The 26,070-nt window shown below is 44.7% G+C and overlaps 1 protein-coding gene and 1 non-coding gene across 3 annotated transcripts in view; one reads left to right on the top strand and one right to left on the bottom strand.

Annotated features, from left to right (window-relative positions):
* The window catches only part of SEMA5A (semaphorin 5A), a 452,903-nt gene extending 430,879 nt beyond the window's left edge, over positions 1-22,024 (bottom strand). For both annotated transcript variants that reach the window (XM_054578336.1, XM_054578335.1), the window contains exon 1: positions 21,548-22,024. The gene's annotated coding sequence lies outside the window, so the exon portion shown is untranslated. The remainder of the gene's footprint in view (positions 1-21,547) is intronic.
* Positions 22,025-24,614: 2,590 nt separating this feature from the next.
* On the top strand, positions 24,615-24,684 carry LOC129074741 (small nucleolar RNA SNORD123). The gene has a single exon (XR_008529559.1). It is a non-coding gene; the product is annotated as a small nucleolar RNA SNORD123 (small nucleolar RNA).
* Positions 24,685-26,070: the final 1,386 nt, after the last annotated feature.

Here is a 26,070-nt window from a genome sequence, read left to right as displayed (position 1 = left end):
TCTGCTTCACCCCCTTCTGAGCTTTGGGTAACTCAAATAACAGGAAGCTGCCTACCATTCAGGGTCCTCAGTGACTTCAAGATAATGCATTTGGAAGCTCCATCCTGGCATTCGTAAAGACAATACATTTCTTTCTTTTTTAAAAAAATTTTTATTGTTATTCTCTTTTCCCTCTTTGACTCCTCCACCTAGCCCGTCCCACATTCCCGTCATCAATCCCTACATCATCGCCTATGTCCACGGGTCACTCATATATGTTCTTTGACTAGTCCCTTCCCCTTCTTTCCACCATTGCCCCCCTCTTCCTCTCCCCTCTAGCCGCTGTCAGTCTGTTCCATGTTTCCAAGCCTCTGGTTCTATTTTGTTCATTTGATTCCTCTTATAAGTGAGATCATATGGTATTTGTCTTTCACCAACTGGTTTATTTCACTTAGCATAATATTCTCCAGTTCCACCTATGCTGTCACAAAGGGTAGGAATTCCTTCTTTCTTTCTGCTGCGTAGTATTCTGTTGTGTAAAGTAGACAGTTTTTTAGTCCACTCATCTGCTGATGGGCACTTAGACTGTTTCCAGTACCTGGCTAGTATAAATAGTGCTGCTATGAACATAGGGGTGCATAAGTTCTTTTGAACTGGTATTTTGGGATTCTTAGGGTATATTCCCAGCAGAGGAATTGTTGGGACAAAAGACAATTTCATTTTTAATTTTTTTGAGGAAATTCCATCCTGTTTTCCACAGTGGCTACACCAGTCTGCATTCCCACCAACGGTGCACTAGAGTTCCCTTTTCTCCACAGCCTCACCAGCACTTGTTGTCTGTCTACTTATTAATGATGGCCATACGTATCTTAACTTCTCACGTCCTCTTTGCTGGCAGGAATAGCTATCACAAAACCAACTGAAAATAGATGTTAATGCTAATCATCCTGGGGACAGGGCATCTAGGGTCCAGGAGGGATAGAGAGTACACTTTACCAGGTACTGTGGGTATCTGGAGGAAAGTGTAAACGTGGGGTGTTAATAAAGGGGAGGAAACACAGCGTCAGGGCCAGCGGTAGTCACAGTGGCTAAGCTACCACCCTAGGCCTGCTGGACTGCGAGGAGGGAGCATTTTCCAGGTCCCACAGCCCAAGAGAGGGGTGGGGGCATGTGGCTGATGGGTTCTGAAGCCTTGGGTGGAAGGATGCAGCCAGCCCATGGAGACCCCTCAGGGCACAAGCCCTGCTTCCTCCAGGCTCTGCAGGGCTCCCAGTGGGAGGAAGCCAGCCAGAAGTGGAGGACTAGCAAGGCTTTGTGCAGCTGAGCCTCCCCCGGCCTGGCGAAACCACCTGACAGCATCTGCCTGGGCAAGCAGAATGTACCTGGCACAAACAGACAACCTTCTCTTTATTTGTTTTCCCAATGTCAAGAGATATGGGCAGGGTCAAGCAACAGTGCTCATCCCAGGTTTTATTTCTAGCGATTCCACTTTTTCCTCCCACCTCCCTTCCTGGGCTCTGTGTGGGCATCTCTGTGCAGGTGACGTTAACAGGAGCTGCAACAAGGTCACTGTGGGATGTGCCTTTGAGTAAAGGAAGGAGCTAATCCACACAATGGATCAGCAAAAGAATTCTTGAATCATCACAACACGAATACCTGCTAACATTTTGAGTGCTCACTATGGAGCAGGCAATTTACATGTATTAATAGCCTCTAATGATCACAAAACCCCTAAGGAGGTAGGAATTACTCTTACCATTTTAGAATTGAGGAAAGTGAGCAACATATCTGACCACCTCGATGCAAAACCCACTTCCATAATGGCTACATTTATACTATCTTGCAATCGTACTGAAAAGTTCTAGAAAACCTTGACATTTTTCAAGAAATCCTGCAACCACTCTTCCTCGTGGCATTAAAAAAAAAAAATCTGCTTGATTGAAAAGGATCACCCATTTTGTAATGTGTAAGTCTGACATTTGCATGTTGTATTTGCTGAGTACTGATGCACTAGCTTCCTTCCAAATCCTATCTTTATAGAAATGAAGTTGAATGTGATTGACTTTAGCAAGTGATTACACATTTATTTTGTTCAGTTCCTATACATCAGTGATTTCCAACCTGTTTCATCTCATGGCACACATAAACTAATTACTAAAATTCTTCAGCCCACCAAAAACAAGTATTTTCTGCCTATCTGACCAAAAAAATAGGTATGATTTTAATTCATTTACACCGAACAGCTATTGTTGTATTGGCTGTTATCATTTTTTATTTGACAATCTAAGGGAAAAGAAGTTCGTCTGTCCCGACTGACTAAATAGTCAGGTGCTGCATGTTTTAAAAAATTCTCGCAGCACACCAGTATGCCTCTTGTGACATGCCAGTGTGCCATGGTACACTAGTTGAAAATCATTGCCTATACACGAAACCCAAGGAATGGCAGATGGCATACTCCACAGATGGCCTTGACAGTCTCCCCTCGCCCATGTTCTCCTGCACATGCCTTGGCACTTGCCTGTCAGTAAGCATTCTACCTCTCTGACCCCCTGAATCAGGGCAAGCCCTAAGACTGCCTTAAGAGCAGAGCAGAAAAGACATCGTGCCTATTCTGGGAAAAGGCTTTCCACGGCTGGGAAACGGGTTTCCTGCCTCTTGAAGCCCATGCCTTCACGTAAGAACAGGGAAGACACGTGGCAAGACTCTCAGGTGCCAGCCTTGTGAGTGAAGCCATCTTGCACCCAGCTTCGCGGCCTCTGATGACGCTAGCCCCAGGCACCATGTGACTGCAACACATGACAGACCCAAGGAGAGCCACCCAGCTGAGCCCAGGCCACCAGAAGGACTGTGAGAGGAAATAACCAAGTACTGTCTTCTACTACAAAGTTAGGGGGCTATGTGTTGCAGAGTAATAAATCATGGGAACAAATGGATTTATCAATTTAATGTATTTTCTTGAAAAGAGTGAATAGACAAGAGTTGGAAATAAGAGAACTACATTGTTTGCCTATATTCCCAGGTACAAAATCAATTTCACCTCAGAGCCAGGCATCTACAGGTTATTTCAGGAGTACCCAACTGCAGAGGTCCACCAGGCCTTTATGATTAGATTAGTTAGCCCCCTTTTTTTTTTACACTAGACTTTTGTGCCTTTTGACTACCTTCACCCATTTTGACCACCTCCCACGCCTCATCTTTGGCAACTACCAATCTCTTCTCTATAATGGTGAGTTGGGGTTTTTTTGGGGGGGGGTTGATTTTATTTTTAAATACACATATAAGTAAGATCATTTGTCTTCCTCTGACTTATTTCATTTAGCATAGTGCCCTCAAAATCCAACTAGGTCATCTTAAATGGACACTATTTCCTTCTTTTTTATGGCTGAAAAGTATTCCATGATACATATACATTTATATATACATGCCACAACTTCTTAATCCATTCATGAATCAGTGGACACTTAGCTTGCTTCCATGTGTTCGCTAGTGTAAATAAGGCTGCAATAAACATGAAGGTGCCGACATCTTTTCAAGTTAGTGTTTTGTTCAGATAAATACCAAGAACTAGAATTGATAAATCATAATGTAGTTCTATTTTTAATTGTTTGAGGAACCTTCATGCTGTTTTCCATAGTGGCTGCACCAACTTACAATCTCACCAGCAATGCACAGGAGTTCCCTTTTCTCCATAAGCTCATCGACAGTTGTTATTTCTTGTCTTTTTGATGATAGCCATTACAAGAGCTGTGGGGTGGTATCTCATTAAGGCCTTGATTTACATTTCTCTGAGCATTAGCAATGTTGAACATCTTTTTATGTACCTGTAGGCCATCTCTATGTCTTTTTTAGAAAAATATCTATTCATAGCCACTGACCACTTTCAACTGGATAATTTGTGGGGTATTTTGTTTTGTTTTTTGCTATTGAGTTGTATGACTTCTTTATATATTTTGGGTATTAACCCCTAACCAGAAATGTGATTTGCAAATGTATTTTCTTTTATTCCACAGATTGTCTTTTCATTTTGTTAATGGGTTCCTTTGCTATGTAGAAGTTTTTTATTTTATTATTTTTTTAATCCTCACCTGAGGTTATATTTATTGATTTTAGAGAGAAAGGAAGAGAGATGGAGAAACATAATGTGACAGAGAAACAGTAATTGGTTGCCTCCCATAGGTGCTCTGACAGGGGACCCGCAGCCTGGGTAGGTATGTGATTTGACCTGGATACTGAACCCACAGCCTCTTGGTGTACTTTTCAGTTTACTTTTCAGTTCATAACAACACTTTTCAGTTTGATGAAGGCCCACTTGTTTCTTTTTGCTTTTGTTGCCAGATGGCAGTCTGTAAGATATGGCAACTTTATTTGCAGGTGTTTTGGAACCTCTGGAAAATCCATAAAGATAGGCACAAGGCAGGCCTGAGTTTTCAGGCCGTGGTAGTGCTGTATCCAGATGGTTCTGGCTATTACCACAGTTCTGAAAGCACAACCAGCTGTCAGCTACATCACAGTCTGAGAAACCATCTAAGGATGGCAGCCAGGCCCTGGGTGAGAAGAGCTTCCTCCCTCAGTGTGCCAGCTTTGCCTCACATCGTTTCCGCCCCGTATAATTAAGTAAAAGTCCCCACAGCCATCCTTCTGGCTGCCAGGCTTGTCAGCACCTTCCTGAAAGGTCAGGATGCCACTGGGCCGGCCCGGGAGGCAGCCTGGGCACTCCTTCCGCCTCCTCCACCACCAGCTGCGCAGCTCCTCCCAAGGGCTTCAGGATATAGGACTGTGGACTTTATTTCACGGTAAGCTACTGAACCAAAATTACAACTAATAAACTTCAATTAAAACAAAGTAACACATGTAAGCTCTTTATACCAGGAATATTTCAGACACTGATCTAAAGGCCTCCACCAACATTACTAAGACATTCACTAAACTGGAACTAGAATTATGTTTTTCACATTATAAACTAGTGCCTTGCTTTCAATCCTTCTAAAATTTCATGACTGCATTTGAAAGTAACTATGAAGTTCATTTACATTTATTCATTCACTCTTTTTGAAGCTCTTCAGCAAGGCAGGGGTTAATTTGTGAAATAAAAGTCCTTTTTGACAACCTGATGTATTGCTAAGCTCTCTTTTTCTACTTCAATACCCAGACACTCACTGTTCATCTGCTCCCTCAGATAGCTGGAACTGGAGCCTTTGGAATAGTTATCTGAAATGTAAGCACCGTGAAACCCTAAAGGTGTCACTTTCAAACAGACTCTATATAGCGTCCAAAAGGCTCAGTGGCCAAGGTGACCTCTTAAGAGACGGCAAAGTCAGGGAGATAGCTGGGAAGACAGAGAGGTGCTCAGGGTCATCTGCTAGTTCCGGGGCATCTGCCAGTGGGGGGCATTTCCTCCACACACCCTACTGTTCTGGATCTTGGATCTCTACCTTCCCTGGCTTTCTTGGAAGTGACCGTTTCCAGAGATGTGGATCACTAGGAAAGTCAGCAGTTCTTTGTTGTGTTGGTTATCCCATGAAAAGATAGATCCTGTGTTTAAAAAAAGAAAAAAGAAAGTGCTCTCACAGGGCTGCAGGTGATGATAGGATAGTTCAGATACCCCCTTTTAGACTAATAGCTACATTTTTGGTGTAGAAGCATTCATGGCTGCAGAGAACTTGATGGGCTATTATAACATAAACAGAGACATCCAAATGGAACATCCAGAAGGAAACAAGACACATAATTTATAAACTCTTCAAGTCCCAAACACTACCACCCTGGGGGAAAAAAAAGAAAGAAAAAGAAAAATCCTCATTTATAATATCCTCTTCTTTCAAAAATATGTGTTAAAATTAATCCCAAAACAAGGTGTGTCTCTTTTAGGTTTAAATAAAAGGGCAAAGGTAAAAACAGAATGAAAGTGAGTTAATTCAGGTTCAAACAACTATGTCATGAGAAACAACGAACCAATTGCATTTGCATACAACTCGAGAAATAGAAATAGTTTTTGTCCTTCTGACGTCAGGTACCCTACTGATAATGGCTGAACTCAGATACAATCACTATTTCAGATCCACAGAGGGGCTCATAGAAGAGAGAAATGACCCTTTTGCAGAAGCACGCAAGCTAACTAGACTTTTGGAATCACTCTAAAAAGGAACATCCCAAACAACCAGACTGCATGCGACGGAAACAGGTGAGAGGCGGGAAAGTGCGGGCACGAACAGGTAAGGCCGGGCAGGGGGGATGCTGAGCCGCTCAGATGTCTGACTGCTCCCGTCCTCCTTTTCACATCCCGAGGCTCTACAATGTCAGAAAAGGTTGGCTTCCTTTCTTCATCCTGACTGCACAGTGCACTAGACACTGCAGAAGACTGTCCTGCAACAAAAGTGGATCATGCACTTTTTGTCCCTAAAGAAAATCAAGAAATGGCACACATTTGGGGTCCTGCACGACAGTCAGCCCCTCATACGGTGGTCTCGGCATCCAGCTCCCTGACAAGGAAGGGCTCCCGGTGATCCCACGGGGACGCAAGGGACTGCAAACTCCTCGAAGATCCTAAAAAGGTAGCCTGGAACATTCACTCTCTTTCCTACTTAAACTTGAAGCCATTTCTGCTTTTTAGGTCCTGTCTGCTGGTAGAGAACCACCTCTGAAGGCACCTATCCTGGCTACCCATGCTCTGATGGGCGCAGCTATGCATGGGGAGTGGAGAGTACCCCTCACAGAGCCAAGGGTCGGGCTGTGTCCATGCCAGCGGGGCACACACCTTCCAAATCTCCACCACGCCCTTTCATCCCAGCAGGCGAGGCTGCTCTGCCAGGGCGTGGAAACTGAACATTACCAGTTGTTCCCACACGCACTCTTCCTCCCACCTACCATCTTGGCCATCCTGGCTCAAGGCGCTAGGGAATCCTAGGTGTTTGGTTGCACCTGAAGCATCAGTTTGGATTGTGGAAAAATGGAGAAAAATGGCATCCATGCCAAGAAAAGGGACATCCAGCTGGAAAACAGGCACCAAGAGAACAGAAACCATCTCTTCCCTCTACGCGCTGTATTCTCAGGGCAGGGCCTGCAGTCTGGCGCAGAGGAAGTTTCTGGTAAACACTTATGGGTTGGCTGAATGCTATCCTTCACCCTAGGGCTCCCCTGGAGCTGGACTAGGGTAAAACAAATGGCCCCATGATAACGGAGGACCTCTGTAAACCCTCCTTTAAGAACATAATAGATCACCATCTCTGAGCATTTGGAAAAGGCCCTGCCTCGAGACAGAGACGCACTGGTCAGCCTCAACAGCAGCTTCCCAATCCTGGCAGCCTGTGGAACGGTTACATCAATTAGGAGGCAGTCCACATTCAACAAACGAAACTCTATAGTTCAACCAAGTGCATGTCCCTTCCTCTGAGTCAGATCTACCTCCTGTCTGCCGTGTCGATTTGAATTAAGACAAGAGACAGGGTTTGTCAGAATAAAGCTATTAAAGATTAGCCCATCCTCTTATAAACTGTGGATTAATTTACAAGCAAACAAAAAACCTTGGGGAAAACTGGTAATCAATGAGCCCTGGGAAGGACAACTGCATGCTTCATATATATTTAATAATCGAGTGTTTCTGGAGACGTGGGCAAAAGTAAATATAATTCTTCCAAAGCAAATCGGTCATTTGTCTGCAGGATGACTGGGGCAGCATGTGTAAGAAGAGAGGGTAACTGTACCTCTCCTTCTCTTTCCCCAGGTGAAAGGCCACTGTGATGGCCAAGCCCGTCCTGCCCAGGGGTCCAGTCAACCTCCCCCTTTAACCTTCTTTTCATGGAAACAAAACAGAGGAGGAAAAAAAAGTCTCAGCTGTTCTCCTTCATACCCCTACCACTAAAATAAAAATGCCCCTGTTAGGTATTTAACTGTCCTTTTCCCCAAGAGACTGACATCTCCCAATCGCTTGGAACTGCTCCCAGTTTTATTCAGCACCCACCTTGCCAGCACCTAATTCTGCAGATTCTGACTTTTTTGTTCACAATGAGATTATCTTTTTGTGTTCTCCAAACAATAATGTATTCTTTGGCCAAAGCCATCAATCCTGGTGTTAGATTCAGGCTGACAAATTCAAAGATGTTGAGCATGCTGATCGTCCGAGCCCTTGACTGTGGTGTCCAAGATCCCAGGACTAATTTTGGATCATTGGAAATCGGCCACCACAGGATACATTTGCACACGTTAAAAATAGCTCAGCTACCCCTCCGAACATTTTAAGTCACTGTGGCATCAACAGAACAGTGCTTCAGTTGCAAACCCGTCTTGTTCATCTGAAATGCAGTAAAGGAACAGAATTTTGTGACACGAACAATTATGGACAATTTGAGATTGTCCATAAGATCTTTTTAAACAGACTTTTTACTTCAGAACTAACAGTAAATAATTTTTAAAGGAGTGTTAATATAGATTTGAATGTCTTTTCCCTAAGTATAAGCAAGCTATGTGGTATACTGGAGATTAATTGAAAACAATATTATTTCAGAAGATTCCCTGGACCTCCACTCCACTTAAAATATGGAGCATTTATTTAAATAAATCCAATTCATCATTTGGAAACTAATATGATAAAAGGAAATGGCTGACAACCTCCCAATTGCTCAAAAAAGCCAAGCATTTCAAATATGTATATTTTACGAGTTTTATATGTACCTCTAATTATTTACGTATATGAATTCATTTATCTTTCTACCAATTCTTAGAAGTCTAATGCCAAACTCTTTTATAGAAATACACCTACAGAACCTTTTCCTTCCCACATATAGGAAAGATACAAGAGGTGGATTTTGCTGGCACTGACAGCCCCTTCCACAGGGTCGTTTTAAATATCTGGCATAAAATGTGATATATTTGGGTTACACTGCCATTATTAGGCAAAATGGCTGTCAAAAGTGAAAATGTATCCCAATAGGCAGGTTGAAAAAACCTGGTGGCTTTTTTCCTGCAGAGTAATAAAGGTCACCATGAGCAACGCCATACACTTTCCAGGAAACAGCCTCCCAGTGTGCATCTGATTTATTTCCAGGAGTTTACCCTGCAGGCTCCAGTGAGGCCAACAGCCTATTCACTCAAAAGTGCAACTAAAGAGAAAGCCACCACGATCACTGGACCTTGCAGGCCTCTCACGGCAGTCCCCGACCTGAGACATTCACTAATTGTGCCCTTGGTCCAGGCCTCCTAAGAATGGCTGCCAAGCCTCCAATCACAACCCTTCTTCCTACTCAACAAACTCAAGGCAAGAAACCTGGGCCCCAAAACCAGTTCTTCAAGTAACAAATGAAAAGCCCATTGAAAGGTCCTTACTAGCAAATCCAAAACTGCATCAAAATTCACATGCTACCACCATTAATTAAAGAGACTCTTGATTACGGGTCATTGGGGTGAACCTGTAGCCGTGTTTTATGAGCCACAACAGTGCCCACAACAAGGCGCAGGCAGGCCAGGGTGCCTGGCCATGGGGCTGCGTCTCCACACCAAACTGCGCTGCCAGGCTTCCTGACAATGTTCACCTGCAGATCACAGGCTTGCTTGTGGGAAGGGCTGGAAGCATGACTGCTTTTGCAAATAATGCTTGTTGTCTCGGGCGCAGGGGGAGGACAGAAGAAATGCAAATGGACTTCATTAAAAGGAACAAAAAAAAAAAAGAAAGACTAAATGGAACCAGCATTCGCTGGAGCTCAGGGAGTCTCCATTATTCAGGGTTATCCCTTCCTTTCTGTGCGCCTCCTTCATGTTGGCCCCAAACCAGCCCACCAGTAGAGCGGGACCTTCTGAAAGAGGACAAGGATCTGGACGGTGTGTGGCAGACACTCTGAAGAATCCTGAAACAAGACCTGCACCTCACTGAGTCTCTCCTCTACTCACTGGCTGGGTCATGATGGTTCTTTTCCCCCTTGAAAGAAAAGAGCAAAGTAATTGGCCACTAGAAGAAAAAGATTTTCTAAAAGATTATGAAGGAATTCTCAGGGTCACAAAGATCAAATGAAGAATGTTTAACAGTTGTTCTCTTTCCCAAACTCACTCCAAAGCCTGTACAACTCTACTCTACAAACCAAAACAAAGAAATCTAATACACTTCTGAACTGTGTTTGAATCTGAAGGATGCAGTTTTTCCATTATAATTTCCATTATATGATTTTTTAAAAGTCCCTTTTAAATACTATCTAGACAGGGGGAAATACCCTTCTTCCTGATCCAAAACTAAGGTGTGTTACTCTCTATATTCTCTTCTCCATGTTGGTCAGGTCAATATTTCCTCTAGACATGGTCCAAGTTCAAATCAGAAATTTTTCTGAGCTTACCTCAATAAACAATTAATTCATCGACAGATAAGACACTCTTTTTAAAACTGTCTTCAAGGTATTTAATGGACAGGTGTCTGACCACCACGAAGGCTGACTGTTCCCCTCTCTTGTCCTAACCGTGGTTTAGAGCTTTAGCAACTGAAGTCCAAGCATTTACATTACCCCATGAAGTGCTAGAGACATGACCTCATGACACAGATTCTTGGACCAGGGGCGAGGAGCGGGATGTGTTCCGGAAGGCTCTTCTCTGACGTCATCTCTGGCACTCACCCCCTAAGATCCCCACTATGAATGAACCTTCAAAGTCTTTCTTCTGTACCAAGATAAGCCTCCGTGAGATGGAAACCCAGCAGGTGGGCCTGGAGAAAATGTTCAAAGCTAAATAATATTTGCAGGCTGAGCTTTCAAGTGAATGAATCTTTGAGATTCTTACTTGCCAGCTCACAGTGTCATGAATGATTTCTTTTCACAAGCTGGTAATAGGACCTAGGAATTCTATCACTGCTGGCAGAGAGAGTAAAGTTGGTTCCAGGCCCAATTCTGGAGTCTGCTCTGAAAGCCTTGACAGCCAATATGTGCTGCATGGACTTGCAGAGCCCAACCCCCAACCCCACCCCCCTGACCACCACATAATTTACATTGAAGGATGGCATTTTCCTTATGAAAGCTGTAGAAAAACATTAGTTTGAGGTGTGCATTGTTTAAAAAAGAAAAAAAGCAATAAGGGTGAACAAGTAGAATGAGAACTATTTCCGTCTCAAGCACCTGAGTGCAAGTGGCCCCACCTGCCCAGTGCCACCTCTGTGGTGTAACCAGGGGCCAAGGCAGTGAGAGCGATTCAAAATTGGAGAGAAGGGAGGACCTGGAGGGGCACAGGTCCAAGGCTTCAGATCTTTTCCATCATGAGGCAAGACTGAGGAATGAAGGGGGTCCTACTGCCTCGTGACAAGTGGCTCTCTCCTCATAAGCACACGCATGCTTGAGAGCACCATCAAATGTGAAGCAAATGTTGGGATGTAACTAAATAGCCATCACATTCCTGTCATACTCATAACTGACCTAGATGAGGTCTGGCCTATATGAGACAACCCAAGCAGCCCAGGAATGAGGATCTGGGCCAAAGAACATGTCTACAGGGGTCTCTGCACTATCAGCAGCAACTCGGAATCCCCACAGTAAAGAGCCAGGCACTGGAGACTCCAGACAGTGTCAGACATAGAGGCAAAACCAGGCAAACCCCCTTGTACATGGCAGAGGGTATTGAATCAGAGAAGGGAAAGAAAAGGGAGAGAATTGGGTCTTATTAGAAATACAGGGTCAATTAGAAGTTATTTTGAACTCAGTCTGACTCAAAACTGTGTCGTGAAGGAGGAATATACTAATTAAATGACTGCTGGATTAGCAGAGAAATTGACCAGAGGAGGATAATGATAAGGAGGGGGAAACAGAAAATCCCTCAGATATGGGGAAAAAAGTCATCAAAGGATATTTGAGGATCAGCTTTATCAGAAAGGACAGGAAACCAGAGACCAGTATTCTTTCCACTTCAGGCATCTGGTTACTTTCCCTTGAGCAAAGGTTCAATATCTAGGCACCAGACTCCTGCTCTGTAAAATATGATCTCTTTTGTTAAAGATTTTATTTATTTTTTTAGAGAGAGAGGAAGGGAGGGAGAAAGAAAGGGAGGGAAACATCATTCAGTTGCCCCTCACATGCCCCCAACCAAGGCCCTGGCCCACAACCTAGGCATGTGCCTGATGGGGAATTGAACTGGCAACCTTTTGGTTCACAGGCCAGTGCTCAATCCATTGAGCCACACCAGCCAGGACAATGATCTTTCTTCTATATTTACATCCCAGAGATATTAGATGTAAGTGAATAATGTTCCTAACTTTAACTCCCAACTTCAGAGGAGTTTTCCTTCACTGACATGTTGCCAAAAGATCCCCCAGTTTTTAATGTCAGAGCAGCAACAAGAGCTGAGGAGGGTCCAGCAGGTAGGAAGGAACTACACACATCAGCCCTCCAGACTATGCAGCCAACATTGCAGGCCCTTCCCCGTGTTAGGATCCTATGTAGTTTAGAGTGTCCAAAAGCAGTATTTAATGTTAATGTTTGGGTGCTTTCCAGAAAACGAAATGGTTAGAAAAAAGTAAAAATCATCCAAAGTAATAGTCTAATACATTTTCCCCACTGAGGACAACGCCTTCAATAATTCTGTATATAACACTATGCATTACTTTAATTATGATCAATTTCAGCTATCAGATCCAATACAAATCAACAATTATTCTAAAGGAGGTCTTAAAACAAGAGAAAAGTGCACCATTCTCTTATTCTGTGTATTTCAAAACTAAATATATGGCATGGTAATTTCTCTAATCATATAAACAGTCAGTCTGTTTAACAGAATGCCTAACTAGTTCTCCTTGAAATCTGGAGAATAGTAATTCTTTGAAAATTAAAGGAAATACAACAAAACCACATACACACACACACACACTCACAAATAATACCAACCTAAACATTTATTGACCAATTAAACTATCAAAAGTGACATCAAAAATAAAAATGTCAGTCACTCCTTTGCCATCTATTACAGAGAAGGAAATATTAATGCAATCTCATAAATAACGCCAAACCACTCACCAAGGGTGAGTAATAATTTAGGACTGGCAATAGAAAAACATGGTCATTGCATAAATTGGACTCTTAATTTGCGTCTAGATTAGGCAGCAAGTTAGGGTGGAGGCAAATTGAGAACAAGCTAGTTCAAAATTGCATTTGTAAGTGGTCAAAAAAACCGTTGCACAAGGATTTAAACAGTCAGTCTCAATTTTTGCATGCAACTACCGAATTCTGCATACAAGCACTGAAGAAATTAGATGTCATCAAAAATGCTTGCTGGAAACATCACGGGCTGGATCAAAAATACTTTATAACTAATGGGGAAATGCATGAGAGCTCTGAAGGCTGGCAGTCTCAGCCAGCTCCTGAAGGCCAAGGGGGTGGAGTACCTGGAACTCAAAGCTTCTGTGCCAAAGTAAACACTCCCACGGAAAGTCACCATGTGGACACCAACTGGTTGGGGAGAGCATGGTGCCGGATGAGAGCTGGGGAACCCTTGAGGCAGGAGGCAGACAGGGTTTGAACACACTAAACAGATGGAGGTAGCAATAAACAAACAAGAGGGGAGAACTAAAGATACTTCCCCCCAGAGACAGCAGTCAAAGAGCAAGGCAATTACAGGCAATTCATAAGCATCTCTACCCACAACCTCATTTCAGCTTGTACTTTACCTGCAAAACATGTCAAAGCAGAGTAGAAAAAGCCAGAAGTATGTCTATGACTCTTCTACCAAGGCAGAAAATGAGCACACTCCCCTTTAACTATTCAGGCCCTGGGCATTTAAAATTCTGCATTCTGCCTCTGGGTCTGGCTATTTAAAGTTCCCCGCCTCACCTGCTGAGGCCAATGGTCTGCTAAGACAGTGTACGAGGACACAGGAGCAATGCAGCAGGCTTTCCCTACCACAGGAGAGCAGCATCATTTGGTGGGCAAAGCAACACTCCGCAGCCCTCATGCAACCAGGAGACTGTTTTCAGGTATGTCCCCCTGGGCTCTGCAACAATAAAAGTGGCAGAGAAAAGTGGCAGAAGAGAAGTTTACTCTAACAAAGGACAGGGAATTAGGGAGAACCAAACTCTGAGCAGCTAGGATGGTTGATTAGTTTGATGTACTGATTAAATTCAGTTATGTTGTCTCATCTGGAAACAACCTGATTTTGCTTGTTTTCCTGACAGAGATCCAGCGCTGACACACTTCCTCAGCATCAAAGAAATGCTGTCATCTCAGCATCTGGTGGCCTCAGCACCAGGCTCTGTGACAATCATGGAAACACAGGCTAGTTTCCAGAAGAGGCAGCAGACTTTGGTTAGGACATTGGCAGTTTAATGTGCTCTACCTTTTGAGGTTATGTCCCAGATTAATTTTTTAACAACTTTATTGAGGTATGAGTTACATCCCACAAAATTTAGTCATTGTAAGTATATGATGCAACAATGTCTCTAAATGCAGAGCTGTGAGCTCCTCTCCAGAACCCAATGTTAGACCATTTCCATCCTCCCCAAAAGACCAGTCCACCCGTTTGCAGTGCCTGTTTCCTGCCCTGAGTCCTAGGCTACCAAAAATCTGCTGTCTGTCTTCATGGGTTTACTTTTCTAGACATTCCACATAAATGAAACCATAGGACACAAGGTCTTTTGTGACTGGCTTTTCTTTCACATGTTTTCAGATTCACACATTGCAGCATAGATTGAGAGCTCATTTTACTGCTGAATAGTAGTCCATTGTATGGCTATACCACATTGTGTTTATCCACTCATCTGTTTCAGCTTATTAAATCTATAAATCCAACTAAGTGACAAGGCTTATTGGCCTAATCTCAGAAATAAATTAAGAAAGCCTGCCATATTTCTAAAATACTTTAGTATTTCTAAAATCTCTGTAATGTGTGAAAATATGTAATAAGGATACAATATGTTCCCTGGAATTTTTGTGCATGGGGGCAGAGGAGTGGAGCGATGCTATTTTAACTAAGACAACGCCCCTGAATTTCAATTCTTTTGATTTAATATACATAAAATGTCCTAATACACGTAAAGTGTTTGTATGCTAATTTCTAAGTCAAGCAAGGTCATCAATTCATTTAACAAGCATTTACTTACTGTGCAAGTAGCCCCGAATTAGGATATATGAAGTATGTACAACCCTTGGCTTACAAAGACATTTGTATTTTAAGATTAAGCTAATAAATCAGTTTGGGGGCTTCTGAAACATTTTTCTCCACATAAAGAATATAATTAGTGCTAGTCCTTTATCTAGGATACTGCAGTGCAGTCTGTATTGCTTATATGCTACATAAAGGCTTTTACTGATCCATTCGCTCATCACATATGGCCTGAGGGTAGCATGTGTGCCAGGCACTGTTGAGGGACCGAGACACAAATGACAATCTCATCTGCCTCTTAAGCTCATATTCTCTATTGGTGAAAGCCTTAAAGAAATAAATAATGCAAAGTGCTCTAAAGAAAAAGGGGGAGACTAAAGGAAGAAAGAAAAGAAGGAATGCTATTTTAGACAGTGTGACTTGGAGATGCTTCAAAGCAGTGAGACCTGGGAGTAGTGAGCCATCAAGGATAGTAGAGGGAGAGCATCCCAAGCAGAAGGAAGAGAACACACAAAGGCTGGGAAGGAGACTGGAGGGGCTGGAATCAAGAAGGAGGAACAGTGGCCAGGCAAGTCAGGTCAGGGGACCATGGTCCCACATGACTACACTTGCTGTGTCCCAGCCTCTGGTGCACAGTGCCCTGCCCCCTCTGACTGAACCAATTCAGTCCCCACTGCAGGTCTCTGGCCTAAGGATCACCCTAAACATACACTCACAGTAGTCCTGCTAGTTCAATTCTATCATGACATCTAAATTCAGGGACCTCTCCTGCTGCGCCCTCAACCTGTTCTCCACACCGTAATTTAGTTCCAGTAATGTGTTTTGGGTCATCATTCCCAAGGCCCTACACTGGTAGCCAAACATCCTGGCCACTCTTGTAGAAAAGTCCTGCCAAGCTTCCCATCTCCACACCCCCTTTATCTTTTGAGGCCCTGTTTCTGTGAGGTCCCACAGACCCCACGCACACGTGGATTCTAACCCCCCACTGACACCTGGCCATCTCCAAGTCCATCCTCCTATTCCACCCACCAACTCTGGGCAGGGCCCTCACAGGACCTCTGTCTGACACCCCTGAGTCGCACGGGGCAATTACGCTGCTGTCAACTGCTGCTGTCCACACCGCCCCTCTCCAGCTGCCCAACTCCAGCCAGGAATTTGTCTACCACTGCTGACCCATCTCCAACACAGGAGGCGGACCTGTCCCCTGGGGACTGCTCTGTGGCCAGTGAGTGCTTCATTCAAGGTGGAAGCCTTTCCAGACTCTATTAGCCGTAGGCTTCTGGCATTTATTTTACCCAGCTTTTTAGCACTGATTTTCTTAAAGTCAAATACATAGCTAGAAAACAGAGGCATTTATAAGACAGACGCCGCAGAAGCAAATACTTCTTTAGTTCATACTCATACATCAAACAGCACGAGTAGCAGCTTCATTACAATTTCTGCTGGACGAAGAAAGTTTAACATCCACAGCAATTCTTTTTGCTTTATGCCGCCAGTCACAAACAATGTTCTCAGCTTTACAATCAGTAAAGTTTTATGGGAGATCTAAATCTCAGTCCTGTAAAAGAAACTGCAGAAGCCAGTTGTGATTCTACAATCCATTTGGTTGCAGGATGTCCAACCATACGTGTCCCTGGCCTCCAGTGTGTCCCCTCACCACAGCAAGCTTGAGTAGTCCTGCAGTGGCAGCCACCATCCTTGGTGGCTGCCTGAGAACAGTCTGGGAAGACCCCTCCAAGATGTGTTTCATCTCCCAGGTTTTCTTTTGTTTGCTGGTTTGTTTTACAGGAAGGGTAGTTCTTCATGTGGAATTTTGTCTGGACTCAGTTCACGAGAAATGCATCTCTTCTGGGAAGTTTTAGCCAAGCACTAGGCATCTTACAGACAATTCACAGGAAACTGCTCAGCAGAATTTTTCATATGGCTTTTCCTTGGCTCTGCTTTTCTTTGCAGAGGCACCTCCAATATCATTGCCCACTGTTACGAGAATTTGAAGTGATTGAAAAGAAGCTCTATTTCCTGTGAACAATTTGTCCTTGCTCAATCCTGATTGTCACTTGCCTAGAACTTACTTAATTTCACATCTCAGCAAATACAGTATTATTTCCCCACCATAGTTGGTTTTTGATCACATCACTCTTCTTGTTACTGATCATACATATCTGTAATTGAATTACCTGTTACAGTAATGTCATCTACTCTCAAATGTACATAAAAATGCAGCATAAAATAAAATTGTTCCAGCGTATACTTCCCCATCATTCTCCATGAACTCTAGGCTAGCCAATTCCACAGAGATACAATGACAGATAATAAATGAAAGATGAGAAGATGAAAGATTAGTGGGTTCATGGCCTTCCAGAAATAAAAGAAATTCACTCACTTTAAAAAAAAATGTATTCTCTTGAAACATATTGTTTTTCAATATTATTCAGGAAAACAATTTTAGTATATGAGTTGAAAAAGAATGAAGAATGAAATGATTTTTTTCCAAATGCAACAGTACTTTGCTGGTATATTTTAAAACTTAGAAAAAGGAAATAAACACTCATCTTTGCTCTCGTCAAATAACCATTAATCTTGGACAAAAAAAGAAAGGGTTTTAGAAAAATACAACAGCAACTCTTTTGAGAAAATGTTCTGTTTTCTGGAGTCCACTGTTGGGTTAATCCTGTTTTAAATGTCATGCCCCAGGTGAAATATAACTTCTCTTTGAAGTTGCCTGGCTTCAAAATATTCTGTGACAATCAGAGCCAGGTTTCCTTTGCTCTAGAACCGTCATATGACAAAGAGAAATGGTGTTAATGCCAGTACATTATAATAGATCACTTATATATGCTGCCTTCCCTTGGATCAAGTTTTCATTTGCTTTGTTATGATTGGCTTAAATTCTGAATCAAAACAAGTCTTGGGTAGGCTCATTGAAAGTGAAAATCTTATCTACATATATTCAAATATGTTTTAATGTTTTTCTCCTTCCCTTGCTGTTAGAAATTGATTTTATATATCAGATAACCAGGACCTGACAAATTCATCAAGGAAATGACTGACATATTTATCAAGCATGCCAAAAGCTGCTTCTTCAACCTACTTGCCAATGAGCTACACCTCACCTGTGAATTTATCTTTAGGATGCAGCCAACTTGTACAAGAATTAGAGACAGCAGATTGCTCCCTTCTATGACAGATCATTTCTACAAGGCAGCAGGCAGAGTGATAAAAACCAATGATTTTCAAGAAAACTTCTGCATCTCAATTTTAAAAGGTTGCTGGGAACATATGTGAAAATGTCTATATTGTCAACGAGAGTACATAAAGGTAACATAAACAACTTAAAACATATATACATCTTAGGACTCAAGAAAACGGTTCACTTTCTCTGTCTAAATTCGCACAAAGATGCAGGTAGGCAGAAACGTACACGGTCCCACTTAACACACTTGCACACTGGTATAGCTCAATTTGTTAGACACTGTAATTTACATTTTTTAATTATTTAACCCTAAACATAAAAATTTGTCACCTTGGTTTATAATTATACCCTAAGCACTTTGTCGAATAACAAGAGCAACAATTCCAGAAGTATTTTTAAACACAAATTTGGTATAATTGTATAATCGAGGATTATGGAGAATTTACCACAGGGTGTGGGGTCGCTTTTCTCCGACACTCTACACATGCTACTAGGGAACTGGATTCCCTAACTGGGACATATTATAAACTGATTGATTTGGTCTATCCTGCAAACCATATGATTAGTAATCCAAACCTCTTCTTAAGGATTAGTTTCTAATCTTAGTTAACTCTAGAGTTCATGATTGCTTGTGTATGTGATGGAATGGCTTTATATCTTTGGCTGGACATTTATGAGTATCAGAAGCAAAGCCTCAATTTCAATAACTTTACAACTAAAAAAAATGGAATCATTAAAAATAATCACCAAGTTAATGAAAAACTGCTTAATGGTTCAGTTAAGCAGCTCTCTCTAATATCAAGAACATCTGACATAATCCCAAGGAGCTGGCATCTGTTATTTTGAGCAATTAGCATACAACAGAGAAAAGTTTCTTGGTTTTAACATTTGTCCCTGATCAAGAGCCTAAAGTGACTGTGAAGCAAGATTTCTTACCACAAAGCCATGGATGGGGCTCCAGAAGGACTGTGAACTCTCTAAAACTTAAGCCAAAGTCTACGTGAATAAGTACATATTCCTTAGGGTCCCATAGCCACCACACTATAAGTTCCTATGTTTCATTCCATCCAGAAATGGTGAAGAAATAATTTTAAAAGAAAAGAGCAGTGAAGAACATAGACTTGTTATTAGCAAATTCTGAACATCTCAAAAAACGTCTTTTGGACAGAGACAAGCTTGACCACCCAGGAGACCAAAGTCTGTGCTCGCAGCAGGGATCTCGCAGCTGTTTGCTATTAAAACCATCAAATAAGTCAGTACAATTTGTAAATGGCATAAAATGATCAGCATCATCCATCCTCTCCCTGTTAGAAAAGTGCATGCAGGCTAAAAGCATGTAAAAGCAGGTACTAGCCCATCACCCCATGGTTCCATCCACCAGTATGGTGCAATACCCAGGAGCAGCTGCTGTTTTGTGGCAAAGTTTTATGAGAGAAATTCAAGCAAAATGAAACCTGTGTTTCCAGTGACCCAAACAGTTACATTATGGACTGCTTTTTCATTAAAAACAAACGGATAAAAAATCTTTGGAGGTAAAAAAAAAAAATCCATGTTTCCTCTGGGGTAAACAAAATCATCAACCATAAAAGTTATTTAAGTGATACACAACTTTAAGTGATACAACTTAACCTATTATCTGCTTGAACTGAAATTGTGACCTGGTCACTCAAAATAGTGCATAATAAATATTACCCTCTATTCAGTAATGAAACTGGCATTAGTTAGCAATTCATTTAGCAATGCTAATTAGGTGTTAAAAATCTTACCTAGTACAGCCTGTTTTTGTCTTTCTGTGCCTCCTTAGGAGAGACTGACTATAATTGATAACATATCTGCTGCGCCCAAACTTGGTCATGATAACAGAGCTCTTCGGGAGACGCTAACGGTGATATACGATTGTTTTCCTTAAAAACAAACTGCAACTATCATTTGTAACTCCTGGCATTTTAATTAATGTTCTCCTGAGAAGCAGAACTTTATGTCAGTATTAAACATAAATCATATTACCTTCACTCAATTTCGATTTTTTTCCTGAGTAAAGACAATCGTCACTGGGAGGAAGACAGATGTACAGACAGAAGAGTTTGCAGTAGTACGTTTGTCTCTGGAAGGAACCTTTCTATTTAAAGGACTTGTGTTTGGCAACCACCTTTCCTGTCCCTTCTTCTAGCAACGCTGACAGCTCCCTCTGGTCAACAGATCAGCTGCCGCCACCTTCCACCCCTCTGAAATTATTGCAAGATCTGCCTAGTCCTGCTATTTGCTCTCTGGGACCCCCACCCACTCACCCAGAACCTAGTCGCTGCTCTCAGCATCTTCTCTAGCTCTTCCAGCGCTCGCTCTCAGCGCCCCCTTCCGGGGATGCCCGGGACGCCACAGGCGCAGGAAAGTTAAATCCCAACTCTGAGCAGCCGCATCCAGGTACAAAGCAAGGAAAGGGCGAGGAGGTAAACGCTCTTCCCGCCAAAGCCCCGGGAATCGGAGTCTGACTCTATTAGGCCCCGCAAGGGGCGCCGCGGGAAAGGATCCAGCAAATATCACTCCTCCGCGGCGGTTTTCCCGGACATCTTGGGAGGACCAGTTCCCTTCAGCGCTCAGATCTGCCTCCGCCCCCCGAAACCCTGAGGCAGAGGATGCGAAATCCGCGGAGCGGCGGAAAGATGCCCGCAGAAAGGGACTCGCCCGCCTGCAGACCACCGGGCAGGCGGTTTCCCGGGCCTCTGCATCCCGGCCGCGGCATTCGGAGCGGTCCCCGGCCTCAATCATCCCCATTAACCAAAGCGCTTGGCGGAGTTGAGCCCAAGTCCCACTTCTTCCCAGTTTCTCACGCGCGCCGCAAAACCCCTGTAACTGAAAGAGAAAAAGCTGCCCCAGCTAGGCTCCTAGGCAAAGGCTATGGGATCGCGCAGGGCCGGACACCGGACCCCTGCCCTTTGCTCCCCCGTCGATGTAAGCCTGGACGCGTGCGGGATAGGGGCAGAGATCTCCACTGCGAACCCTCCCGAGGTGTTGGGCAAGGGTCGCGTCCGTGGGGTCGCTTCCGCTCCTTACCTCTGCACGCTCGAGCCTCGGCAAAGGCAGCGACACAAACTTCCAGCCAGTGCACTAGGTCATCTGTGGGAACCCCCGCACTAATGATAGTCCTCCTAATCCTATACCCGCCACCACCCGCGATTCCCCGCTCAGGTCTGCAGATCGACCCTGCTCCGGACCGATTTGACCCACCCGCCCATCACTGCCGCCCCCGGGTCCCGGCCAGCAGCGCGGCACAGCGGAGGCTGCGGCCGCGGCCACGGCCACGAAGGGATAGGGCAGGGGGTCGCTCACCAGGTGCAATGCGCGCTCCTCGTGCCAGTCATCCAGAGCCTGGAGCCCCGGAGAGATCTGAGGGTCCTAGTCAGTTCCCGGGGAGGGAAGTCGAGGCAGCAGCCTCCGCCGCCCCCGCCACTTCCCCAGAGCCGCACCCCACTTGCGACGCTCCGGGCTGGGGGCGCCACTTGAGCAGCAGGTTCACCGTCCTCTGGCGCGCGGCCGGCGCGCGGGGGAGAAGCAGGTTCGTTCCCAGTGGGGGCGATGGGCAACGAGGCAAAGTTGAGTACCCGAACTAGCTCCGCAGGGACGCCCCCGGGATGGGCCACAAGGACCTGGCTGTCCGCGTTGAGGGGAGGTGAAAACTGGGGGCCTCCACCTGGCTGGGGCCGCAGCCGCTCGGGGGTCGCGGAGCCCACCCGCTGCGGGAGGGCAGCGCAAGGGAGCGGGCGCAGCTAGACCAGCCGCCGCCGGCGCCGCCTTCCCCGCGAGTAGAGAGCTGAGCGGGGTGCGAGCGAGAAGCGCGGGGCTAGCTCGCCCCGCCCCCGCCCCGCCCCCGCCGCCGCGCCTCCTCCTCCCCCTCCCAGCTGGAGTGAAACCCGAGCGCTCCACCCCGCTCCTGACCTCCCAGGCCCCACCCCCTTCACCGCCCCTTCCCCGGACTGGACCCCCTCTGAGCCCAGGGCACCTCGGCAACCCAGGAACCCCACTACGGCCTCCCTGATGAGAGTGCACCCGAGCCTGGACTTTTGGGGGCTCCCTCCCCTCGGCCCCTCGCACGGACCTTCGGTGGCTCCCCGCCCAGGTCCCGCTGCTCGGACGTGGCTACTTTGGGGGTGGACGGGGGGGTGGGGAACGCAGTATAAAGGGCCGGAGGCAGTGAGGGCCGAGACTTAGACGTGGCGCGTCCACACTGCCGGCCTCTGTTCCAGGTACGTGCGTGTCCCCCGGAGGATTGCGGCCGCGTGGTGGGGGTGGGCAGGGGTCGCCGGGCCCTCCTGGACTCCTGAATTAGTGACTTTTTCCTTTTTGTGTGACGTCCTCTTGTGGGCTCTGAGCTGGAAACTCCTTAAAGACCTAGAAAGTCACTGCGGGTTCTTGGAGGAGCCATTTAGGGGTGAGCTGCCAGCCTAGTTCGGGTCGATTTCAGGGGAGTTCAGAGACAGGAGCAAATCGGACGAACCGGGGAAGCAAGTAATACCCTGAGCGTTAAAAGAGAAGCTCCCGGATGGACAAGGTCAGCTCGTCTAATTCTGGGGCAAAATATTACTTGTTGCACTTTTGGAGAATCTCAGTTCTATGCAGCAAGTACTCAGGTGAAAATATTCATAATTGGAAATTACTTTTCAAGACTCCTAGAATTTGATGTTTTGTTGCAAAGCCTCTGTTCGAAACTCCGAAGAGCAGCACGTGACACTTTCCCTCTGGATGGGGTGGGGACAGTATCTCTGGGCCCTTTTTTCTCCCTCTGAGCTTCAGAGGGTGCCTTTAAAGTTCCCTTTGTAAAAGGAAACGCACGAATGCCCCATAGCTTTTCTCTCAGCTAGTGACATAGTGTGTCCCTGTGGTACAAATTCACATATCGCTCCAGAGCCAGGGGCAGGTTGCTGAGATTCTCCATACTGGGAATGGGCCAGTGTGCCTGTAAATGTGCCATTGGCACATCTGTGCAAGGAACCCACCACTGGCTGGAAGGTGTCACAGCCGGTCATATCCAAGAGAAGAGCAGTAGAAATACAAATGGACATTGATTTGTGTTTACTTTGGAGAAAACTTTTTTTTAATAAAGTAAAAGAAAGCAATTCTGAAGGTTTCCATGGAAGCCCAGCCCAAAATCTCGAAGTCTCTCACACCGGTGGTGTTTCCTGGGAACTCAAGGCCTCACTTGGATTTCCTTTAAGACATCCAGGAGGAAATGTCAGTATCTGGGCACCTCTTCGGGAAGCATTCCAACCTGGGTTGTGGTGGGGGCACCAGGCTGGTGCCAGGCAGCTGCCTGGTTCCTGGGACCTTACTGAACAGTTTAACAGCTCTGTGCTTGGCATGAGGGACACTAGCTCCATTCCTGAATTCCGACTCCCTTGCCTACGTGGCTTGGAGGCCACGGAACTCCCTGGGAGGAGGAGGCAGCCAGGCAGGGTCTGGCCTGGCTGCTCTGCTCCTGGCGGGAGGAGGGGAGGGGAGAGAGGACAGTACCTCACCTCTTGACCTTGCAGCCCTTGGGTGCATGGATGCCTTTGGAGCCTCCAGCCACCGGGGCAAAGGGAGACAAATTAGGATACAAATGTGTAGTTAATCCTGTCCTTGCCTTCAACAGTACAGTTAAGGGCCTATACCCTTGGGAAAAAAAAAAAAAATCTTGGCATATGTGCAGAGAGCTATGCCGTGAAAAGAACTTAGCTTTCTACACCATAACCCAGGAGGGCTGATAAGATAACGTTTAACTCAATCAATTGTGTAACTTTATGTGTATGTGGGGGAGGGAGGTCAATTTCATAGGCAGTTTACAGGCTATACCCAAGCATTGTTAAAATAGGTATGTTTAGTGATAATGAATTACAAACAAATTAATACTGAGGACAGAGGAGAAACCAAATTAAAACTTAAAGTGAATCCTTAAAGTGAAATGGCCCTAGAGTGAGGTTTTGATTTCACCTCGTGACTTAGGGAAAGTTCCTTAACTTTCCTGAGCTACCATTTCTTCACCTGGAGCGTAAATGAACCTGTTGGCAGGTGTGTCCTTTGTAAGTACTGGAAGAGGAAGGAGGTGATGCAAGTAGGGTAAACACCCAGGGCCCAACACAGAAGTCTCTACAATAAAATTATTTTAAAGAATCCACAGGTGTTCCCTTGTTCCAAATGAAATGTCTGAGTTTGTTGTGGGGTTGTTTTGGGTTTTTTTTTTTTAAGTTTTCCTCACTAAAGGACTTCCTACATTAAGCTTCTACTCACATTGTAGAACTAGAGGTGATCATTTTAAAACTAAACTGTTTAGTTCTCTTTTAAAAATAAAAATAGGGCTTTCCCTAAACTGTTTTATGTCGGCCATGCACACAGTGTAAAAGAATGAGCAAACCAACCACTCGGTGAAAATGATGAATTTTGGGGCGCTGATTCATGTGACCTGAAAAACGCCATCCATTTCCTGATTCACCTCAATTTCTGTGGTGATGTGACGGATGTCCTATGTCTCTGAAATAATTAACCAGGTTTGTCTTGATTTCTCTCCCTTGTGCTTGAATTTCAGCTACATCAATAAACTGCCACCTCAGAGGGGAGCAGCAGGCTGAAGACAACGTCACCGGGTAGAGATACAGATGTTGCTGTGGTCAAGAGTGACCTTCAAGGGACCCCTCTGTCTATGACCTTTACAACACATATGATTGTATTAGTATCATGAGAAACCTCAGTCCGGAAATCGTAGCCTATGAACATTTACATCTTAACTAGATTTTCCTGCAGATGAGCCTAGGGACACATTATAATTGTTACCCACAAGTGTTCCCATTTTACTCCTGTTTTCCTTCATTTAGATCCGTGGCATTTAAGAATTGAAAAAACTGCTAGATCCTCTGATCAGCTCCATTAATTTTTTCCTTAAAATGGCAAACATTGATAAAACAATACACAGTTTTATGCCTCACTAAGATTGCCTAGTGCTCGTTTTTGTTCATATCCTATTTTAAGGACTTGAAAGACCCATGATATGGCTACAGATAATGTTGTGATGTTCCCCAAAGTCTTGACAGAAGAATCACCAAGTGGGGGAGTTCAGGGAGCCAACTACTCAAGTCCCTTGAGCTTCACCAGGGTAAAAATTCTTGTACCCTTCGAAATGCTCACTCCCCCCTTTATGTAGTAGCCTTCTCCCAGGGCAGAGGTAGGCAGGCCAGGTTTACTCAAAAACAAGAGCCAGAAACTAAAACAATAGAATAGAAAGTCATTGTGGCACATCTGAGAATGAGCGTCAATGGGCATGGGATGAAGTGGGGTCCTGGACCTTAAACCGAAGGACCAGGGAGACCTTGAGGACACCTGTTCAATAGCCCCCTGCCAGGCTGTACACTGGACACTCCATCACTCTCCCTTCTCTGAAGTCCGAGTTCTACCCACGCCCGCCCAGGGCCTGCTTCCAGCCTCCCATTACTGTCAGGAGCATGTTTTGTCCCTGCCAGATGTTCATGGAGATTAACACAGAGCCACCTGGCCCTCGCCCAACCCAGGCGAGCTTTCTTGCCTTTGAGCTCACCGGAACTCACCCGGCAGGTGAAAACCACCTCTAGAAGTATTTTGTCTTTATGGTTAAATTTCTAGACATATTTTTCTAGCAACCCAACTTCCTTAAAATAAAATTGTGCTCAAACCACCTCAAGTTGTGTTCTTATAAGTGTGGTATAAGGAGAAGAGAAATGCTGGGTTTAAAAAATTTTTGGAATACCTAGAGGAAATGTCGACGCCTTGTGGCATGGAGACAAAGCATCCATATGGCTTCCTGAGTGTTATTCTCTGGCATGGAGCCTTGTATATGTCTTGTGTGTATA

This window comes from Pteronotus mesoamericanus, unplaced genomic scaffold (genome assembly GCF_021234165.1).
Source record: "Pteronotus mesoamericanus isolate MK-2021 breed Mesoamerican mustached bat unplaced genomic scaffold, CSHL_Meso_final contig_50, whole genome shotgun sequence".
NCBI lineage: Eukaryota > Metazoa > Chordata > Mammalia > Chiroptera > Mormoopidae > Pteronotus > Pteronotus mesoamericanus.
This window is presented reverse-complemented; position numbering and strand designations above follow the sequence as displayed.